Source organism: Camelus bactrianus, chromosome 8, assembly GCF_048773025.1.
Source record: "Camelus bactrianus isolate YW-2024 breed Bactrian camel chromosome 8, ASM4877302v1, whole genome shotgun sequence".
Classification (NCBI taxonomy): domain Eukaryota; kingdom Metazoa; phylum Chordata; class Mammalia; order Artiodactyla; family Camelidae; genus Camelus; species Camelus bactrianus.
Genome location: NC_133546.1, coordinates 46,565,655 through 46,586,230, shown reverse-complemented (window position 1 = coordinate 46,586,230; position 20,576 = coordinate 46,565,655). Strand labels below are relative to the sequence as shown.

Genomic DNA, 20,576 nt, shown 5'->3' with positions numbered 1-20,576 from the left:
TCACATGGCAAAGAGAAAGAAAGAAGCAAGTTCTCTCATGTGTCTTTTTATATGGGCACCAATCCCATTCATGAGGGCTCCACCCTTATGACCCAAACACCCTCCCAAAGGCCTCACCTCCTAATGTCATCATATTGGGGTTAGAATTTCAGCATATGGATTTTAGGGGTAACCAGTCAGTCCATCACACACACACACACACGCACACACAACTTACAGACACAGGACTCTAAAATCACACAGTGTGGACTCTCTTGACAGTCAGCAACATTCTCTGCCTGCCTATCTAAGCAGAGGTCTATATTAAGGTCAAAAGTTTTGGGGTTTTGTTTTCAACGAGGGGACACTGCACTTTGTGAAAGAGGCATCGTAGGCTAAAGGCAGCCCTAGTGGTGCTGCTATTTATTTTCTTGGGGAAACCACTTACCCACTCAGAGCTTCAGTTTGCTCATCTGAAAATTTGGGGATGAGAAAATCCACCTTGTAGGATTTTTATCAATATTTAATGAGTTAATTAATCTATGAAAAGCAACCAACCAAAAGTGGTAACAAGCGACAGCAGACTTTAGAAAAAGGATTTGCTTGGCTCTACCACATGGTCTCCAAAGGTGAAAAGAATGAGGTTGGTGAGAAGGCGGTGGCTGGTTACTAACAAGGTTTTGAGAGCTGCCTGCCTGCCAAGTCTAATTTTGAATCTTGGGCTCTTAGAAGCTTCTATAAAGGGACAAGCCATCACAATGCCGCACCTTGTAGTGCGGCTGGCAAAAATGCTTGTAAAACGGGGGGGGGGGGGGGTGTGTGTGTGTGTGTGTGTAAAGCTCAAGTGGTAGAGCGCATGCTTAGCATGCATGAGGTCCTGGGTTCAATCCCCAGTGCCTCCTCTAAAAATAAATAAACCCCCCTCCCACCTGCCAAAATAAAATAATTAAATAATACAATAATAAATGAATTAAATATTTTTTTAAATGCTTGTAAAACACTCAAAGCCTGTTAAAAATTCCCAGCAGATCTCTTCTCCCGGAGCCTTCCCCACCCCACACCAATGCGCCACTGCACATCTAAGGGAAACAAAGAAGAAATTCTAAAGCACAAAGTAGCAGCCCAACTGTTGCAGTGGTTTCCCCCGAGGGGGAATGTGCCTCCTCACACGCTTGGCTGGAGCTGACTGGGAACCAGACTGCATTCACTGAGCAAGCGGAGAAAGATTTGTCTCTAGCCAGGGCAAATTATGACATCATCTTTTGGCATTTTAAATATTCGACTGTTTACCTTGAAAAGCCTCTTGCCATTCATTTCTTTTCTAGGTTGAATGGCGGAGGCTGACTTTCAGCTTGCATTAATTGCAACTCTTAAGGAAAGAAGACTTATCTAACCCATTTGAGAAAAACTGCTCATGGAATATTGGGACGAAGCACTGGAACAGAAGACCACAGACCTGGGTTCCAGATAACTCCATCGTGATGACCTGAAACAATCCAGGACACGTTCCAGCCTCCATTTCCTTGTCTGTGAGATGGATGGAGACGTCCCTAAGGTTGCTTTCAGCTCTGAGAGCCACAGAACTTGGGGCAAATGAACCATACAGCTAAGGGCTTGACTGTCACCTGTGGTTTCTGCTCCTTGAAAGGAGTGGTGATTAGCTATTTAGACACAGGAATGCAGCGCTTTGATTATTCTGGTGTCTGTTTTCACAGGCATTGAAGCTGAACCCATCGCCAGCCGTGAGACCTGATGGGACCGCTCCTCTCCTTTGAAAGTGAGTAGGCCTGGCTGATACATGACACCACAGAGGTGCCCCCTCCAGCCCTGCGGTGTAAACCCCATCTTGTTGCCTACTGGGTGTGTGGCCTTGGTTAACCACAAACCCGCCTAACTGCCTCACTGACAGGCCAGCTGAATGCCGTTACTTCTTAGCCAGCCCGGAAGGGATACGACTAGAAGAGCTACTCAACTGTTAAGATGTTACATTCCTAAAGCCCTGGCTGTAACCCACAGGGACTCCAGGCAAGATAATGTCCCAGCCACTTCACTCCTGGATGACATAGAAGTCACCTGGTGTCCTGCGGGTGGCATGGCATAGAGAATGGTGAGTGAAACTAAAGCTCTTGGGGCACTTAACTGAGGTCCTCTGAGCAGGTGGCAAAGGAAGAAAGCACTGGCCTTACTTAAAGAGGCAATTAAAGTTCAGGGAGGAAAGGAAGTGTTGTTCTTTTTAATTTTTCACACCCTGCCTGACCCCTACCTCCATTCCACAAATAGCCAAGGGTACTGTTTGCTGCCAGCAGAGGTATACGGATCCCTCTGGAAAGCTATGAATGATTTACAAGCTGGGTCAATAATTAAGTTGCTGGGGAATGTGTACAAGGCATAATCAACCTTAACTCTTTAAGTCCCAGGAGACACTCCCAGGGCTGGCAAGAGAAGAATGGAATGGAAACAAAGCAAAATCCACACAGACTTGAGATGCTTTGAGGTAGTAAAGTGTATCAGTCTGTTATTGGGAAAGGCTGATGAGTAGATGGTATTTCCCATCTTGGTCTGAGATGAGATCCAGAACAAAGAAAACACGGTGTATTGGTTAAAGTACCCAAACCCCCCAATTCTCTTCTAGCTCTGTGCTGGGAGGCTGGGTGGGTGCGAGTGGGCCCTTCTCCTGGACTGGCTGGAGCTCCCTCAAGGACCTCTTCAATGACAATTTCAATGACATGGAAGACCCAGATGGTTCCTAAGGGAAAATCACCTACACGTTCGCTTGGGAGAAGGGAGCAGCCTCTCTGTGCCTGGTCCGTTGGAGGCGCAGCTCCAGGCATCCACTCCAAATAAGGGGTCACAGATAAAACCCCTGAAAGGGTCAGCAACAGGACCTGTGCACAGCGTCGAGAAGTTCAGAGAAGTCAGCCAGGTTTGGGGAGGCCTGTCAGGTTGGACAGGACTGGACCCAGGCCTCAAATGATGGGTGGGTGAGGGGCAGGACACTTCAGGGACAGACAGTAACTTCTTTCATATAATCATTCCAGCCACAAATCCATGTAGAGTCTTGCCTTCCAGAAACCAGACATGGAGTTAGGAGTTGGGGACACATGAGTGAGAAAGGTAGTGCCTGTTACAGGCTATGTTCCCTCAAATTCATATGTTGAACTCTTGGAATGGACTCAGTAACTCAGAACGTGACTGTATTTAGAAATAAAGCCTTTAAAGAGGCGATTACATTAAAATGAGGCCATTGGGTGGGTCCTCAGCCAATCTGACTAGTGTCCTTATAAAACCCAGCAGGACCCTCTGGGGCCCTCCTGGGCACAAAAGCCTTTCCACTTCTTATTGGCAGGAAAAAGCCTTCAGCCTCCTCAACCTTCCTGAATACCAAAGAGCAGATTCAGACAGTTACTAGTCAGAGAAGTAAAGGAATGCAGAAAGAAAAGAGGAGCTGGGGAAAGGGAGAAGAGTATAGCACGTGTTTAGCACATACGAGGTCCTGGGTTCAATCCCCAGCACCTCCATCAAAACAAACAAACAAACAAACAAACCTAATTACCTCCCCCCTCCAAAAAAAAGAGTAAATAAAACCAAAAAAAAAAAAAGAAGTATTAAAGAAAAAGAAACAGGAGGAGCAATCAAGAAATGCTAGTGCAGCAACTAAAGCAGGATCCTGGGTTCTTCCTGAAGGGATATACATAACAGTATCTTTGAGTTCTTCTGCAGGAACTAAGGCCCCCTGCCCAGGTGGAGGATGACAACTTCAGGCTGAGCACAAGATTCCTGGAGCACCACCCTGTGACCTCACAGCAACCAATCAGAAGAAAGTCATGCAACCTGCAGCCCTCACTCCACATTTTGCCTGTAAAAACTTCTCCCTGAAAATCATCCAGGAGTTTGGGGGCTTTGAGCATGAGACACCGTTCTGCCTGCTTGGCCCTCTAATAAACTTTCTCGGCTCCAAATTCCGACATCTCTGTTTGCTTGGACTCAGCTCTTCATGGGGCATGTGAACTTGCATTCGATAACTCGTACAAGAAGAAACTTGGATACACAGGGAGACAGCAGGAATGCAGGTGCACAGAAGGAAGACTATGTGAGGATACAGGGAGAAGGCAGCCATGTGCCAGCCAAGGAGGGAGGCCTCAGGAGAAGCCAAACTGGCCAACACCTTGGTCTTGGACTCCCAGCCTCCAGAAGTGTAAGAAAATAAACGTCTGTTGTGTAGCCCCCTAGTCTGTGGTGTTTGGTCATGGCAGCCTGGCAGACTGACACAGTGCCCCCCTCACAGGGCTTGAGTGTGTGGAGGAAGACAGACAATAATTACACAATCAATTCTTTCATGACCACTGTGCCAGGTACTAGGAAGGGAAAGGACAAGGTGCTTTGAAGGCACCCAAAGAACAAAATTGGGCAGAGGGAGTCCTGAAGCCCAGCCGCAGAGGGGCAGGGAGCTCAGAGAAGAGGCGGACCTGGGTGGACCCCGCAAGTGGTGGGCAGAGAGGCTGACCAATGGGGAGCTCCAACTGCAGAGCCCCCTGACGTGGCCGGATGAAGTCATGCTCCATCTCCACGGCAGTGTGGAGCTATTTCTGGTTTCCAAGCAGAGAAGAAGCACAAGGACAGCAGGACTTTGAGGAGATTTTTCTTGCAGGCATGTGCTGAGGGGCTGCAGGGCTCAAGGCATGGAAAGAGGGGCACAGGGAGGAGGGCTGAACCAAGGTGGGGCCGGCAGCAGGATAAGAGGGGAGAGACTGCACACAGAAAGCATTGTGAAGAAGTGACAGGTATTGGTGATTGACGGGAAGCTCTTTTTTAATTGCCTTGTCCCTGCACCAGTCCATCCAGTGATGCTACTGACCTACAGGAAGGCCCTCCACAGACCCATCTCCAGGGTCGGTGGTGACCAGGGCGCCCAGTGTCGTGTGAGGGCCTTAAAGACCAAATGGGGAGTTTACCTGATGCCTTCCTTCTCCATCCCCTGGGCTGTACAGTGCTGAGACCCACAGAGCTTCCCAAATCTGTGCAGTGGGTATCATCTGAACAGTGGTGGGAAGGTACTGATCATGGCTTGGAGACTCAGTAAGGATACTTGGACAATGTCCATAAAGTCATATTGTAGATTTCTCTCTAAGGATCTTCCAGCATCTTGCTGCATTTTCAGCTGTTCACAGCGGGGATGGGGGCGGGGGTTGGGTTAAAAAAAAAAATTCTTGAAGGAACTGAACCTCCCATATCTCCCCATGAAGGGACACTCCTATCTGACTGACAGAAGTGGCCAGGAGTCGCTTAGATCTGCTGGAAAGGAAATGAAAACAGGAAAAATACTGAGCTAACATTTCAGAGTGCCTGGTGGCAGCCAAAGCCCATTGACTTGCAGAAACAGCCAGATGGAGAAAGCTGTAAGACAATGTGTCCTGGACTGTCAAGTGCAGGATGAAGTTTGTCACCAATGTCAAGGAGGGGGGTTGCCAAGCCCCTGGTCAGGAAACCATGGTTCTATAAGCCAAAGTTCACAACTGTAGAGAGCTACCAAGGCCAAGACTACCACTGCAGGGCACAGACAGGAGAATGTCAGCCTCATCTGCCCTCCGTCAGTGGCTGATGGCTAATCTGGAGATCAAGTTAGAGACACTGACCTACTGTAGAGCACAGGGAACTATATTCAATTTCTTGTAATAACATATAATGGAAAAGAATCGGAAAAGAAAAAATATATATGTATGTATATGTGTAACTGATCACTTTGCTGTACACCTGAAACTAACATCATAAATCAACTACACTTCAATAAAAAAATTTTTTTAAAAACCTAAAGACACTGCTCTCTGAGAAACCCACATTTGAAGTACTAAGTAAAAGCTAATACAAGCAGATGTGAATAAAACACAGGCAAGAGAGTCCAGCAACAAATCGTGGCCTGGTGAGTGACCCTAAATGTGTCCTCAGGACCCTGCTGGGGATGGGAGGAGCATTTTTTAAAGAACAGACCATTAAATAAACTATTTGTGCATGGTTGGCAGAGTTTATTATTTTACTATTACTTTAAAAAAAATCTCTTAGAACTATGTGGCTTTAAGATGCTCCATTTGCCCTGGCCAAAAAAGCTGGTAAATGTTATTTGTAATCAGTGCCGTCTGAGGACCAGCTTCATTGGCACTGCCCAGGAGCCTGTTATAACTAGAGAGTGTTAGACCCTAGCCCAGACCTACCAAACCGGAATCTGCCTTTGAACAAGATCTCTGAAAGCTTCACATGCACATTAAAATTTGAAAAGCACCGCTTTAGAGGAAGTTAGGCAACTGGAGGGGTGAAGGGTAATAGCTCAGTAGTAGAGCATGTGCTTGCATGTACAAGGTCCTAGGTTCAATCCTCAGTACAAGAAAGAAAGGAAGAAAGGAAGAAAGAAGGAAGGAAGGAAGGAAGAAAAAAGAAAGGAAGGAAGAAAGGAAAAGGAAGGAAGGAAGGAAGAAAAAAGAAAGGAAGAAAGAAAGGAAAAGAAAGGAAGGAAGGAAGAAAAAAGACAGACAGACAGAAAGAAAGATTTAATAAATAAAAATTAAGATCATTTAAAAAAAAAAAAAGAAGAGCTGAAATGGACTGATAGCTAAGTGCTGGCTGGCTTTAAACAAAGAGTGAGGTTACAGCCAGCTCAGTGCCCACTTCCACTCACTGGGCAGGAGATCTAGCAACAGCCCCTGGGCTGCATCAAGGTGGCGTAGGCAGTAATGAAGAGGCAGAGGAAGAGGGCCTGGCTTCAGCGTCTCAACTCAAAGGACAACACAGGTGCCTCTCCCTCTAGATGCCGTCTTACATTCTCACCCTTTGCCCACAGAAGGCCAAGGCCCCTCTGATTATAGTTCATGCAAAGGAACCCCAAGCAATGTAAAAGAAAACATATATATGTGTGTTTTTCCACTTAACAAAGGGTAATGGGCCTCTTCTGAAACTTGTGCTTGGCGGTATACGCATAGAAGTAATTTTCCTTTTGCTTACTTTTCCAAAGAAGCTGCACTATGCAGTCGAGCTAATTACTTCGCTTTCAGTCTCGTTGAGCAGTAACTGTTCATGGTACGTAGGCTTCCTACCTGTAAGATTCACTGAGAAAGGGATTTTGTTCATTCAAAGCCGTGCTTAAATCCTGGCTGTCCCAATTGCCATGTGACCCTGGACAAGCCTTTTATTTTCTGAAATGGAGACAGTAAACCATAAAACGCTGAGTGTTAATTACAATCCATTACTCATCGCTAAGTGGAAGCACAGCAGCGCAGCTTAGCCTGGCCTGACTGATAGTAGCCACTATCACCCCAGAGTTACAGTCCAGGAGACTAAAGCTTTCAGAGCTATGGCGCAACATCCTCCAGCAAGAAAGTGACAGAGCCCCAGGATGGGAGATGCCAGCACCACCTCTCTTAAGACCCCTGAAGACGGTAACCTGAAATCATCACCCTGATGCACAGAAGGCACACAGTCTCTCCCAGTGCCTTCCAATCTGCCTGTAATTGATGCTCCCACACTTTAAGATGAAATCACAAGTGAACCAGATTTACAAAGGATCATCATCGACAATTTAAATGTTAGGAGAGTCATCAATGTTCACATCATTTCTCTTACTACCCTTCTGACTGCAAAAGTCATCACTGATATTTTAAATTGTGACCTGTTTGATTTTCACTCACCTTTGCTTCTGAGTCATTTGATTTTTCACCCTGGAAAAATCTAACTCTTCATGTCAACAAGAAAAAATCTCAAAACAAGATGGTAAAACAAACATACTATTGACTTTTAGACTATAAAATAACCTCTCTTTCTCCCTCCCCACCCCTCTATTCCCCCTCCTCCCTCCTCTTTTTTTTTTGTTTTTTTTTTTAAATGAAACCAAGCATAGATTCCAGTCACCCAGACTGGAGAATAAGCATACTCTTAGCTTGAGTGAAACAGAGAAGGTTGAAACTAAAAGATTGAATAGACTTGAATTAAAAAAAAAAAACTTTCTCTCAAACAATAGCATTTAAGAGAATGCAGCAAAGGTTAGGCATGCTGAGAATGCTGTATTTTCTGGTATCATCTGATTCGCTTTTAAGATAATAAGTGGAGATGAGAGTATTGCTTGAATAACAAACACACTTCTGGAGAGAAGCAGGAAGGAGACAGCTGAGAATCCTGAGCAGTAGCTCTGCCGGCTCACCCGCCTTATTTGTATCTCTAAATTCTCTCTGTGGCTTCAGTGATGTCTGGGTGACCCCAGGGGCAAGACATTGATATGCGGGCTTGGTGGCATTCAAACTCTGAGTACTTTGCAGGCATTACCCTTAACTATGCATCACTCCCCTCTCCTGGGGGAGATACGTGCTATCCCTATCGCAGGAAGAGGGAAATTGCTGCACGCACACTCACAGTCCTCTTAACAATCCAACATGGTGCCTACTATTATTATTTCCATTTTGCAGATGAGGCAACTGAGGTCTTGACAGATTTAGTAACTTTCCCAATACAGTTCAGTAAGTATTGAAGCTGGAGTTAAACCCAGCTCTCTCTGACTCCAGAGTCTGAGCTAGAATAACAAGTAACATTTCTGCCTTATCTCATGTCCTTGTTTTACATCTGCATTTCCACAACTGCAAGACAGCAGAGAGAAGCAAAAATCATCACAACAAAAATGTCGTGAGTATTCCCAATAAACAAAAGGCCTCTTTATTTACCATCTGGCTGGCCAAGCTGCCAAGCAGGTGCCACCGGCATAAATTTTCAGCCAACTCTGGTTTCTACCTATCTTTTGTCAGATGTGAACTACTTCTGAGTAACATTCATAATTTTTCATTTTTAGAAAAACCTCTCCCAACATTGCCACATTGTGAGAGAAAAAAAATTGGCAGTTGCTGAGTATTTGGTGTGAGCTGTGTTAGCACACAGCCTGCCACTCAACCCCTCCCACACCTCACCAGACACCATTAATCAGTCGTACTACACTTCCTAGTAAGACTGAAACAGAGCTTCAGAATCCTTCCTAACAAAATTCTCTAGATAAAAACTAGCAACCAATTAGAGCTGGCACACAGACAGGGTGATACCTGTTTGCTCTTCCTTGTCTAAAAATGTAGCTGGGTACTTTCCCATGGTCCTTGTTATGTGAGCATTCACTACCCAAGTTTCACTTGTGAGGCTGCACAGAGAAAGCAAAAGTCATCACAAAACAAAGATATTCACTAAAGGAACTGACCACTTTTCTATGTCACACCTCCTCAGCCATCCCTCCCCCACTTTTTACACAAGCCAGCTCCCCTAAAGTAAGAATGTTGTGCTCTTTGTCAACGGTTTTGCAAGTGCCTGTTCAAAAATATAAAGATGGCTATTGTTGGGAAATACGAACTTCTCGTGAGGTGGTTGAAAGTGTTATTGGCAGACTGCTTAAATCAGACACATGAAGCCACTAACAAATGAGAATTTGGGGAAACTACACCAGCCAAAAATTGAAGAGAAAGTCTGTGGGTGATGACAAGACAGGTGCTTCAAAAGAGATCATTTAAATATCAAAGGATTGAGCTCAAGCTCTTGGGAAAACTGATAAAGCCCTGGAATATTTTTGCAAAAAAAATGACCTTGTTTATGCACATCCTGTGAAAACCAAACATAATGTGAAAGATTGTGCCATCCTCCTGCACAAGTGTGTCAGAAAACAACTCTGCTGCCAAAAAAAAAAAAAAAAAATCAACATGTCACTAATCACCACTGAATTCTTAATGAAGTCTTTCTGCAGGTAATTCTATACAAAATGAAGCAGACTCAGTCTTACCACTTACATTACATTTGGAATTTAATACGGAGTTTGGGATTAACTGGGGGAATTTTGTTGTTGTTGTTTTGTTTTATTTTGTTTAAAAAGAAAAAACTTTTAGTCCAAAATTTTTTGCAGATGACGTGTAAAAAAAAAAGTCACAGAGAGAATCATCAGTGATTTGCTGACATCACAGCAACCTAGAGCCCATAGTCCCAGAGACCCTGAGGATTTGTTAATTTAATGTTTTCTCAGTCATGTCTCTGATCTGAACCTAAATTCCTTAGTTCCCCAGAGGTGATAATGGAAGTGGTGAGACTGGGTCTAATTCATTTTGTATAGAATTACCTGAAAATAAAACTTCATAAAGATTTCAAAGAAAAGCATATGTCCCATCTTCTGCCCCATCACATTTGTTACCTGTCATATCTCACGAGAGATAGGTGTTTCTGGATGGTTCCTTCCCAAATTGGGTAAGGCAGGGATGTGAAACTCAAAGGGAACCTTCTAGGTGAGGGCTCCTGGGTAGTATGCTGAATGGTTAAGACCACGGGCATTGAGTAAAACAGAATAGAGTGTGGCTCCACAACATATTAGCTGTGTGACCATGGGCAGGTGAACTAACCTCTCTGAGCCTCACTTCCCGCATCTGTATAGTGGAGATAATAATAGCCACTTCACAGTGTGGTTGTGAAGTGTAAGTCAGCAAATGCCTGCCAAGCAACCAAAGTAAGATTCAGTCCAAGGTAGACTCTTCCCATCCCACTTCTCTACTGTCTCATTTCTCTCAGTCTTGGTCCAGACCTTTAGAGATGCCGCCTTCTCCCCTGTTATAATGCTGCCAACTCGAGGCAGAGATCTGTGATACTGAAGGTCAGTGAGATGCAAGAGGCAGAATGAGCCTGCCTGGGATCCCACTGACCCCACAACCTATGAGCCCTTCTGACGGGCAACAGCTGAGCCCTTCTGTTAACCAAGCAGGATGCTTTTCCTAAGCTCTACTACTGTGCAGGGTGCTGAGTGGAGCCTCTCAAAGTCTCAGGCCCCAAATCCCATTTCCAAATAGCCTCTGCCCTAGAGCCAGTTCCCACAAACCTTGCCAGCATGGCCTGAGGAGGAGGCTGGGGCTAGGCTCCCTGCAGGTGGTCACATGCCTGCCTCCAAGGTCAGGAAACAAGGCGCTTGAGCGAAGCTGCATTCCAAGGCTGCTGTTCAGTCACACACAAGCACTGCAGCTGAGGGAGGAGGTAGGTGAAGGGTAAGGGTCCAAGAGGGTCCACTGTTCTTTGTCATCAGCAAAAGGGGTGGGGTGGGGGGGGACACAAGGCTATAGAATTTCACTGGGACACTGGCCTGGCCCTGGTGTACAGAGCCCTGTTCTGTGTGCTTGATTTGGTCACTATCTACCAAGTGTCTGTTTCATTATCTGTAACGGTGGTTTTCAAAATGTGGTCCAGGGCCCCTAGAATGGAGGTCATACAGTCAAAACTATTTTCATAAGAATATTAAGATGTTGGTGGCATCTTTAGGATTTTCTGTGTATAGTATCATGTAATTTGCAAACAGTTACAGCTTTCTTCTTCTTTTCCAATTTGGATTCCTTTTATTTCTTTTTCTTGTCTGATTGTTGTAGCTAGAACTTCCAATACTATATTGAATAAAAGTGGCAAGAGTCGGCATCCTTGTCTTGTTCCTGATGTTAGTGGAAAAGCTTGCAGCTTTTCACCATTGAGTATGATGTTAGATATGGGTTTGTCCATATACAGCCTTTATTACGTTCAGTATGTTCCCTCTATTCCCACTTTCTGGAGAGTTTTTATTATAAATGGATGTTGAATTTTGTCAAAAGCTTTTTCTGCATTTATTGAGATGACCATACAGTTTTTATTCTTCAATTTGTCAATGTGGTGTATCACACTGATTGATTTGTGGATATTGAAATATCCTTGCATCCCTGGGATAAACCCCACTTCATCATGGTGTATGATCCTTTTAATGCATTGTTGGAGTTGATCTGATAGTATTTTGTTGAGCATTTTCGCATCTATGTTCATCAGTGATATTGGCCTATAATTTTTGTGTGTGTGATATCTTTTTCAGGTTTTGGTATCAGGGTGACGGTGGCCTCACAGAATGAGTTCAGAAGTGTTCCTTCCTCTGCAATTTTTTGGAATAGTTTGAGAAGGATAGACATTAACTCTTCTTTGAATGTTTATCAGAATTCCCCTGTGAAGACATCTGGTCCTGGACTTTTATCGCTATACACTTCCCTCTTAGAACTGCTTTTGCTGTGTCCCATAGATTTTGGATCATTGTGTTTTTATTTTCATTTGTCTCCAGGTATTATTGATTTCCTCTTTGATTTCTTCAGCAAGTCAGGCTTGTTTTGTGGCCTAGCATATGATCTATCCTGTGCACTTGAAAAGAAAGTGTACTCTGCTACTTTGGGACATAATATATATATAAATCCATCTTGGCTAATGTGTCACTTAAGGTCAGTGTTTCCTTATTGCTTTTCTGTCTGGATGATCTGTCCATTGATGTAAGCAGGGTGTTAAAGTCCCTTCCTATTATTGTGTTACTGTCAGTTTCTCCCTTTATGCCTGGTAATATTTGCTTTATGAATTGAGGTGCTCCTGTGTTGGGTGCTACAAGGATATATTGTACAGCACAGGAAATACAGCCAATATTTTATAGTAACTATAAATGGAGTATAACATTTAAAAATTGTGAATCACTATGTTGTACACCTGAAACATATAATATTGTACAGCAACTATACCTCAATTTAAAATAAGAACACTTAGATGTTACTTGGGGTTTTTTACTCTTAATTTCTCACTAATGTACCGTAGAATTTTCAGTGGCTACACAATGCTCCAACATCATCAGTTCTCTGATGGATGATAGAATGTGTTTGTGTTTTCTTGTGCTTTCAAAATTTCTGAGCTTCAGTTTTTAATATGGCAAATATCAATAAAGTAAGCCCATATAAACTAAAGTTCTTTGGGATCAGCAATAATTTTAAAGACTGTAATATACAGGCACAAATGTGTAGACAATGAAAAGCAGACCTTCCCTTTCTATCCTGTTCCCCAGACACCATGGTCCTCTCCCCAGAGGCAAGCATGTCATCACCTTCCTGTGATTTCTGAGATGTTCAAAGCATGGACAAACATATATGTGTCCCTGTGATAATGACACTAATAGCATGGCACCATACACCTGCTCTCATCTGTCTTCCAAGTCATCTTGATGATGGCTTCCCACCACTGCAGGTCTGTACCACAATCTGCTCAACCAATCCTCTGTTGAAAGATGCCTGGGTTGTCCTTCCATCTTTTGCAACTTATAAACAATGCTGCAATGACTATGCCTATTAAAATACCCTTTCACATATGGGGCAGTGCATACCTACCTGTATCTTGCACAGTGTTCCATCATGGAAAGGTATATAATGTATTTAGTCAACTCACTATTGAAAATCATTCAGATGATTTTAAATTTTTTGTGTAACAGCTCTGTAATGAACATCTTTGTACATAAACCTCTTAGAATAACTCCTTCCAAAGAAATTACTAAGTCAAAATGTGTTTGAATTTAAAATTTTTGTTAATATTTTCAATTTTCCCTCCAAAGAGATTATACCAATCCACATATCTCCCCACTGTGTTTGAGTGCCTCTTTCCACGAAGCCTCCCCTAGACTGTTCGCTATAAAACCTTTTTGATTTTGACAATCTAACAGGTGAAAAATATTACCTTGCTGTTGTTTTAGTTAGGATTTAATTATTCATGCACTTGGCATTCTTCTTTATGTTTATAAATCATTTGTATTTCTTTTGTCTGCCTCTCGCTGTTCTTGACCCATTTTTCTATTGAGTTGTAGGCCCTTCACTTACTGAGCTGTAAAACTTCTGAAATATATACTCAGTAAATTAGTTCTTTGTCGCCTCCATATATGTCTCAAATATTTTCCTGAGCTTTTATTTGTATTTTGAATTTCTTTATGGCAATTCTTTGCTATGCAGAAATTAAAATTTTTGATGCAGTCAGACTTACTGGTCTTTTCTTTTATGGCTTCTAGATTCTGTGTCTTAGCCTCAGAAAGTCTGGCCTCTGTGTGGGATTATGAAATTTTAAAATTCTTTCATGTTTATTTCTAACATTTTAATGATTTTTCTTTCTTACACTTAAGTTTGTGATCCATCTGGAATTTATTTTGGTATAAGGAATAAGGTATAAGGGGCACCCTGTGCCTCTCCCTCCTGGGGCTCACACTACCAGCCTAAGGTGGTTCAGAGACTATTTGGCAGCCACAAATAAAACTCCTAATGACAACATCATTTCAAAAATGAGCACTGTGAATGATGTAGGAAGGGCAATATATGAAACTTCATTCACAATCTTGATGTAAAAACTTAAAGGAAATGGAATTTGGAGATGTCATCAACAGAGAGACAGCCAGACAGGATACAAAGTGCTTGGGTGAAAAGTTGGATCCTGGCCTCCTGTTCCAGCCTTCGGGCCTTGACACGTCCCCTCCCCTCCTCATCTACAAAGTGTGGAGCTTGTGCTAGAAAAGCCTGAGTTTCCTTCAGTACTGACACTTGAGATTCCAGAACTGCCTTGGAGCCTCTTTCCAAAGTTTTTTCTCCATTTACATAGACTCCTTGCTGAGATTCCCCTGAACCCACTCTCATGCTCTGGGGCTTCCTTGACTTTGCCTTGCCCTGGAAGCCTCAGATAGTGACCTAGAAGGAAGACCCTCCTTTGTCCTACCATTATTTTCAAAAGTCTTTTCAAAAACTTCTCATGAAATTAGCAGAGTCTCCCACCTTCCTGGGTCTTGCTCTTTGAAAGAAACTGTAAACTAGGGTGGCCACCCCAACTTTAACAAGCTTCTCTTTTTGGCTAAGATACTAGAACTGAGCGACATGAACATATGTGGTCCCTGGAGAGCATTCAATACTTGGAAAAGAGGAAATGCTGAGTCCATTTCTTGATGAAGAAAAAAGGCCACTTCTGGGGACCTTCAATGCAGGCTGCATGCACAGTCAAGGGTGCAGAACCAGGTTACGGTTGTTTCCACCCTGAGGCAACCAAATCAGGAAGTTCTCAAAGCAGTTACTTCACATGGCATTTTGGGGATTTGGAGTGTGGGAAAGATTGCTGCTTTTTTTTTTTAATAATTAGGATTGTTTTCTAGGCATCCAGAAGTACACATTTCACATATAAGGCTGAAATTAAAAGCCCCAAGCGTTCCTTGAACCAATCTTGCTAAGGGTTCATTTCAACTATGGGCTGCACAGATCCAAATGGGGCTGTGAAAGAGGAATGAGGAGCATTAAATACTGTGAATTTTGATGTGTGTGAATTTCTGAGCAAGTGAAGGTTCTCTTTAGACATATTTATTAGGACTTCACATTTTTAAATAGGATATAGAAGTAAAAGAAAAAAAATGAAAAGAACTGAGCCTTCACTGCCTTGGTATTGATAACTTGATGGCATAGTCTGGTTGTGCAAGAAGCTTCTGGATTCCACATTTGTGGATACAATGACTCAGCACTCAAAGACCTAAGTGCCATTCATTCATATTGCGCAGTAAAAGGTCTGGAAGGACTCATTTCAAACACCAGCAGTGTCTCCCTTGGGGAAAAGGTGAATGGAAACCTTTACTTTTTACTTTATTGGTGTCACATGTGTTTTATTTTTCATAACAGATATTTATTCCATTAAATGTTGCAAACACATTTTTTAAAGACCTCATTGAGGTTATTCAACTCCAGGAAACAAAGAGGTGCTGGAACAACGCATTGGGAAAGAGGGTTTGGCCAGAACTGATGGTCTCTGATTCTCTAATCAGAGCTTCTGGTGTCAGCTGAGGCCACCCCATGCCTTGGCGCTCCTGTCCCCTCTTCCACAGAGATGATTCGCAAACGAAGTTCCTTTGCCAATCTGCCCTTGAGACGGAGGCGTGAGTGCAGGGGGAGGAAGGGCAGTGTGGAAGGTGGTCCTGGTGGGCTGGGCAGGGAGTCTGGAGGTAAGAGAGACAAGGTCAGCCAGCAAGGTCACAGCTGGAGACACCACACCTTTCTGGGACTCTCCACCTCTGTCTTTGCCAGATTCTAGTCTAGCACTTTCAAGGCAGAGACCAGGACCCTCCTCACCTCCCGTGAGGTTTCCAATCTCACAGGAGAGTAGGGAGCAATTGGAAGTGCTCCCCCTGTTAGGAGGCCAACGAAGCTCTAAGGTGCTGCAGATTTCTTGCTAAGAGAAATGAGAGACTGGTCTGGACCCCAGACCTAGCACGCAGCACTGAGAGGGGCTCAAGGTGAAGAGAACAAGGTAAATCTCTGACTCCAACCCCCAGTGACTAGGAGACTGAGTAGTTCTTTCAGGGGCCCTGCTGCCCAACTAATGGGTGTTGTTGTTTTTTTTTTTCCAGATCATTAACTCTCTTTTCAAAATTCTGGGTTAAAGTGTACCCTCCACACAATTTTTTACCTGTCAGGGAGGAGGGTACAGTGGGATTTATGTGGTTTAATTCCCATGTAATTAGTCTGTGTCTTTCTCCCCTTTCCCCAATAAAAGTTACATCATCCTTGGATGTTTTTTGCATGTATATTCTACATGTACAAACGCACAGAATTCTCTTCTGGGTTAGACTTCCCTATGTTTCTGCTGCCCCAACAACCCTGCTCTTTGTCTAAGTTCGTCTCTGATGCCTTCCTCCTGCTTCCATCATCTTTAGCCTCAAATCCTGCACCCAAATATTGAGACTGGATATTTTAGATAGATCTGTAACTTGATACCCAACCCCTCAGTGTTCTTTTAAAACTTGAATCCAAGGTAAAAACCCTTCTACTTCAACAATCTCTTCTGAAACAGAGTCTGTTTCAGACTCATCAGTGGCATCAGATTGATGACACTGATCGTCCTTTTTCATGAGTTTAGATGGTCTTGGGGATTTTCAGGTGGTCTCTGATAGAAACACATGTGGTCCTCCCATAGAACACCTGCCTCTTAGTCTTGCCTCTTACAGAAGAAAAACGGAAGTTGAACTAGAGTTTCACGTCTTGCATCACGTCCGTGGAACCCTCAAGGGACTAGAGAATGCTGAAGACCAATGCCCTGACCAGGCAGACTCCCAGCTCAAGGATGACAGGAGGGACTTAACCTCAGTGAAAGGCCTAATAGTTGCTGATGGGACCTATCCCATTCTTCCAAGTTCCCAGGCCTATTTCTGCTCTGCTTCTCTACGCCACACCCCATAAAAGCAACAACTTAACCAGAAGCAGACTTGAAAATAAACTGCAAAACATAGAAGCAACAATGTCTTCAGCGCCTAAACCCAACGTCACTGTAACATCATACCCCAGACAAATAGGTAATACAGAATTAGAATTTTCTTTCTTTCTTTTTCTTTTCTTTTTTTTTCTTTTTGTCTCCTTTTGCATCTCTCTCAGGAAAGCTGAGCTAATTAAAAAATAAAAGTAACCAGCCGGTAGAGATCTTGGATCTGTGCCTTGAAGCCAAGGTAATAAGCGTTTTGAACAAACTGTGAAATAAAGGACAAGGGGAAAATTCAGAGGACTTTTGCACAGATTCTTTCTTATCATTTCATGACGGATATTTAACAGCCCATCAATCTGATCGTGGTACAATTAGTCCCACTTCCAAACCTGATTAGCTACTCTGGTCTTGTTTCTTACAAAGATTAATTTTAGATTTTTCTCAATTAGGATTAAATGTCAAGCAAAATGTAGTACATGAAAAGTATTATTAAAATTATCATAATAACAACTTATGCTCCCTCCACATTAAAGCACATAACACATTTGCCTACAACGTGTGGTTGAAACCCTTTTCTTCTCAAACTTAAAAGAAAAGCAAAAGATACTGGAACTGAATATGAATGAAACATTCTGTCAAAAGCTTTGCAAATGCTGCCCTAATTCATGCAAAATCAAATTAATCTCCATTGGATTAAGGTTAACTGGTTCAGGTCCACACATGGTTGCCAAAGATGGGGTGTTAAACTCCTTAAAGAAACAATAACTTAGGAAATATCCTTTGGATTCTCACACTTTGCTATTTGAACAGTCAGGGGCCCTTTATGCATTAGCAATGAGATTGAACAGTGCTGATTTTCCCTGGGAATTATAGGAGATATTCTATTTTTAACCAGAGGCTTAAACAGTGTGATGAAATCAAAGCTTTAAATTCAGTCTGCCTAAGACCTCAAGAAAATGTTCTCTTGAAAGTAACCAACAAGACTGCAAAAATGAGGAGCAGATTGAGGAAATCCTGGCTAAAATTCTTGATAGACAATAGTTGCTGTTATTTCTCTTTGCCATGAAAGTCTGGTGTCTGAATGATGGTTTAAGAAAAGAAAGGAAATGAGAAACACGACTTCCACGTGATCAGCCAGGAACTAGCAGAAATCCCCAGCTGCTGGCACTGACGCTAACCTCAGCGTTTTTATTCCTAACCAGTTCTAAGAATGAGATCTCAAAGGTAAGGCCTGGGGTTTTAGCTGACAGAAAAATTGAGCTAAAGACACCTTCAATTTACATTTTGGAAAATGAAGGAAAGTATCAAGAAAAAAATTAAAATTATGCGTTATTCAACACCCCAGGAGTGTAGCTATAACAACTAATTCTAATACTTCAGGTGTCTCCAACCAACATTTTTGAGAAAGAGAGCTAGATCAGAGAGTGTGTGTGTGTGTGATCTTTTAAAAACAAAACTGGGATCCTACCACGTATAAATTTTACCATCGATAATCATTAAAGGGCTGTCCCTACAGGCCAAGCTGTGAGAGGCTGTTCCTTCGTCTCTAACACCAAGGGATGCCAGTCACAGCACAACGGTGCAGGTACAAAAACAGTTCCTATGTTTCTCCTCAGAGCACAAAGGCTGATAGGATGAAGTGACCGTAAGAGTTAGTGTCCGATACAGATGGCCAACCGCACATGAAAAAATGCTCAACATCACTAATTATTTGAGAAAATGCAAATCAAAATTACCATGAGGTATCACCTTACACTGGTCAGAATAGCCATCATCGAAGAGTCTACAAATAATAAATGCTGGTGAGGGTGTGGAAAAAGGGGAACCCTTCTACACTGTTGGTGGGAATGCAGCCACTGTGGAGAACAGTAGGGAAGTTATTCAAAAAACTAAAAACAGAGTTGCCATATGATCGAGCAATCCCACTACTGGGCATATAGCCAGAAAGAAAACCAAAAACTCTAATTCAAAAAGATACATGCACCCCAATGTTCACAGCAGCACTATTTACAATAGACAAGTCATGGAAGTAATCTAAATGTCCATCCACAGATGACTAGATAATGCAGATGTGGTATATATACACAGTGGAATACTGCTCAGCCATAAAAAAAAAAAAAACAAAATAATGCCACTGGCAGCAACATGGATGGAGCTAGAGATTATCACACTAAGTGAAGTAAGTCAGAGAAAGACAAATATCATATGGTATCACTTATATGTGGAATCTAAAAAGAATAGGACAAATAATCTTATTTACAAAATAGAAACAGACTCACAGACATAGAAAACAAACTTACAGTTACCAAAGGGGAAGGAGTGGGGAGGGATAAATTAAGAGTATGGGATTAACAGATGCACACTACCATATATAAAACAGATAAACAACAAGGGTTTGCTGTATAGCACAGGGAACTATATTCAATATCTTATAATAAATTATAATGGAAAGCAATTTTTGAAAGAATATATACAATGTATAACCGAATCACTTTGCTATACACCTAAAACTAACACAATATTGTAAATCAACTATACTTCAATTTAAAAAACATTTTTTTAAAGTTCGTGTCTAAAGGTGGAAATTCAAGGTGATATGGAGCCCATCACCTCACAACAGAGAATCATCAGGTTCGCCATGTTCAATTAAGCAAATCCTACCCTTACAAAGCATGGCAAAGTCTAGTCCTGGGAGGCTGTGATGTGTTCAGGAACCTGGTGGCTGATATAGGAAGAAATGGACACACAGAGGAAAGGCTCCCTGCCTTTACTGTGAGTCTTAGGACCAAAAGTGGAGGAGAAAAGAAAGCCATCATGAGCACCACTCACCAAGTGCTCAGCCAGCCATTCTATTAATACCATTCCCTGCAGCCCTTATGGCAACCTTGGAAAGTAAGAATTTCTTTTGCTGTTAATAAAACCAAGGTTCAGAGCCCAAAGTCACCAGCTACCAAGTGGCAGAGCCATAACTTAAATCCAGATCTCTCCATCACTGAACCTCACCATTATTCAACTTGTTAACACCGGAACTGGGTCCTTTTGTCTCCTCAGTTACACACAGGATGAAAAGGGGACTCCAAGCATCTGCAGAACCTCATAATCCAATATATCATCAACCCATTCATTCACTAATCACTAAGCAGCTTCTGTGTACCAGCCACTCTTCTAGATGCTGGTGATATAGGAGTGAGCAAAGACAAAGCCCTTGGTTTGCATTCAAGATAAAGAATATACAAATGATTGATAGATAGATAGATAGATAGATAGACAGACAGATATAATATGTCAGGTGCTGGTTAAGTGTGCACCTTATCAAAGAGTGAGGGTAAAGGGGACAGAGAGTGGTGGGGAGCACAGTATAATGTATAGTTTCCTGCAGCTACCATAACAAATTACCACAAATTTGATGGCTTAAAATAACTTACTCTCTTGAAGTTTTGGAGGCCAGACATCCAGCATCCACATGATCAGCAAGGCCTTGCTTCCCTGGGAAGCTCAGGGAGAGCCCCTTTCTGGCCTTTTCAGCATCTGGG

At 42.7% G+C, this 20,576-nt stretch overlaps 1 long non-coding RNA gene across 2 annotated transcripts; it reads left to right on the top strand.

Moving 5' to 3' along the window:
• Positions 1 to 1,184: 1,184 nt before the first annotated feature.
• LOC123619827 (uncharacterized) lies at positions 1,185 to 5,789 on the top strand. 2 transcript variants are annotated; one of them, XR_006728561.2, is made up of 3 exons: positions 1,185 to 1,534; positions 1,695 to 1,756; positions 1,996 to 5,789. It is a non-coding gene; the product is annotated as an uncharacterized LOC123619827 (long non-coding RNA). The 2 variants fall into 2 exon arrangements; XR_012508682.1 differs by having other exon boundaries at positions 1,889 to 5,789.
• The last annotated feature ends 14,787 nt before the right edge of the window (positions 5,790 to 20,576 follow it).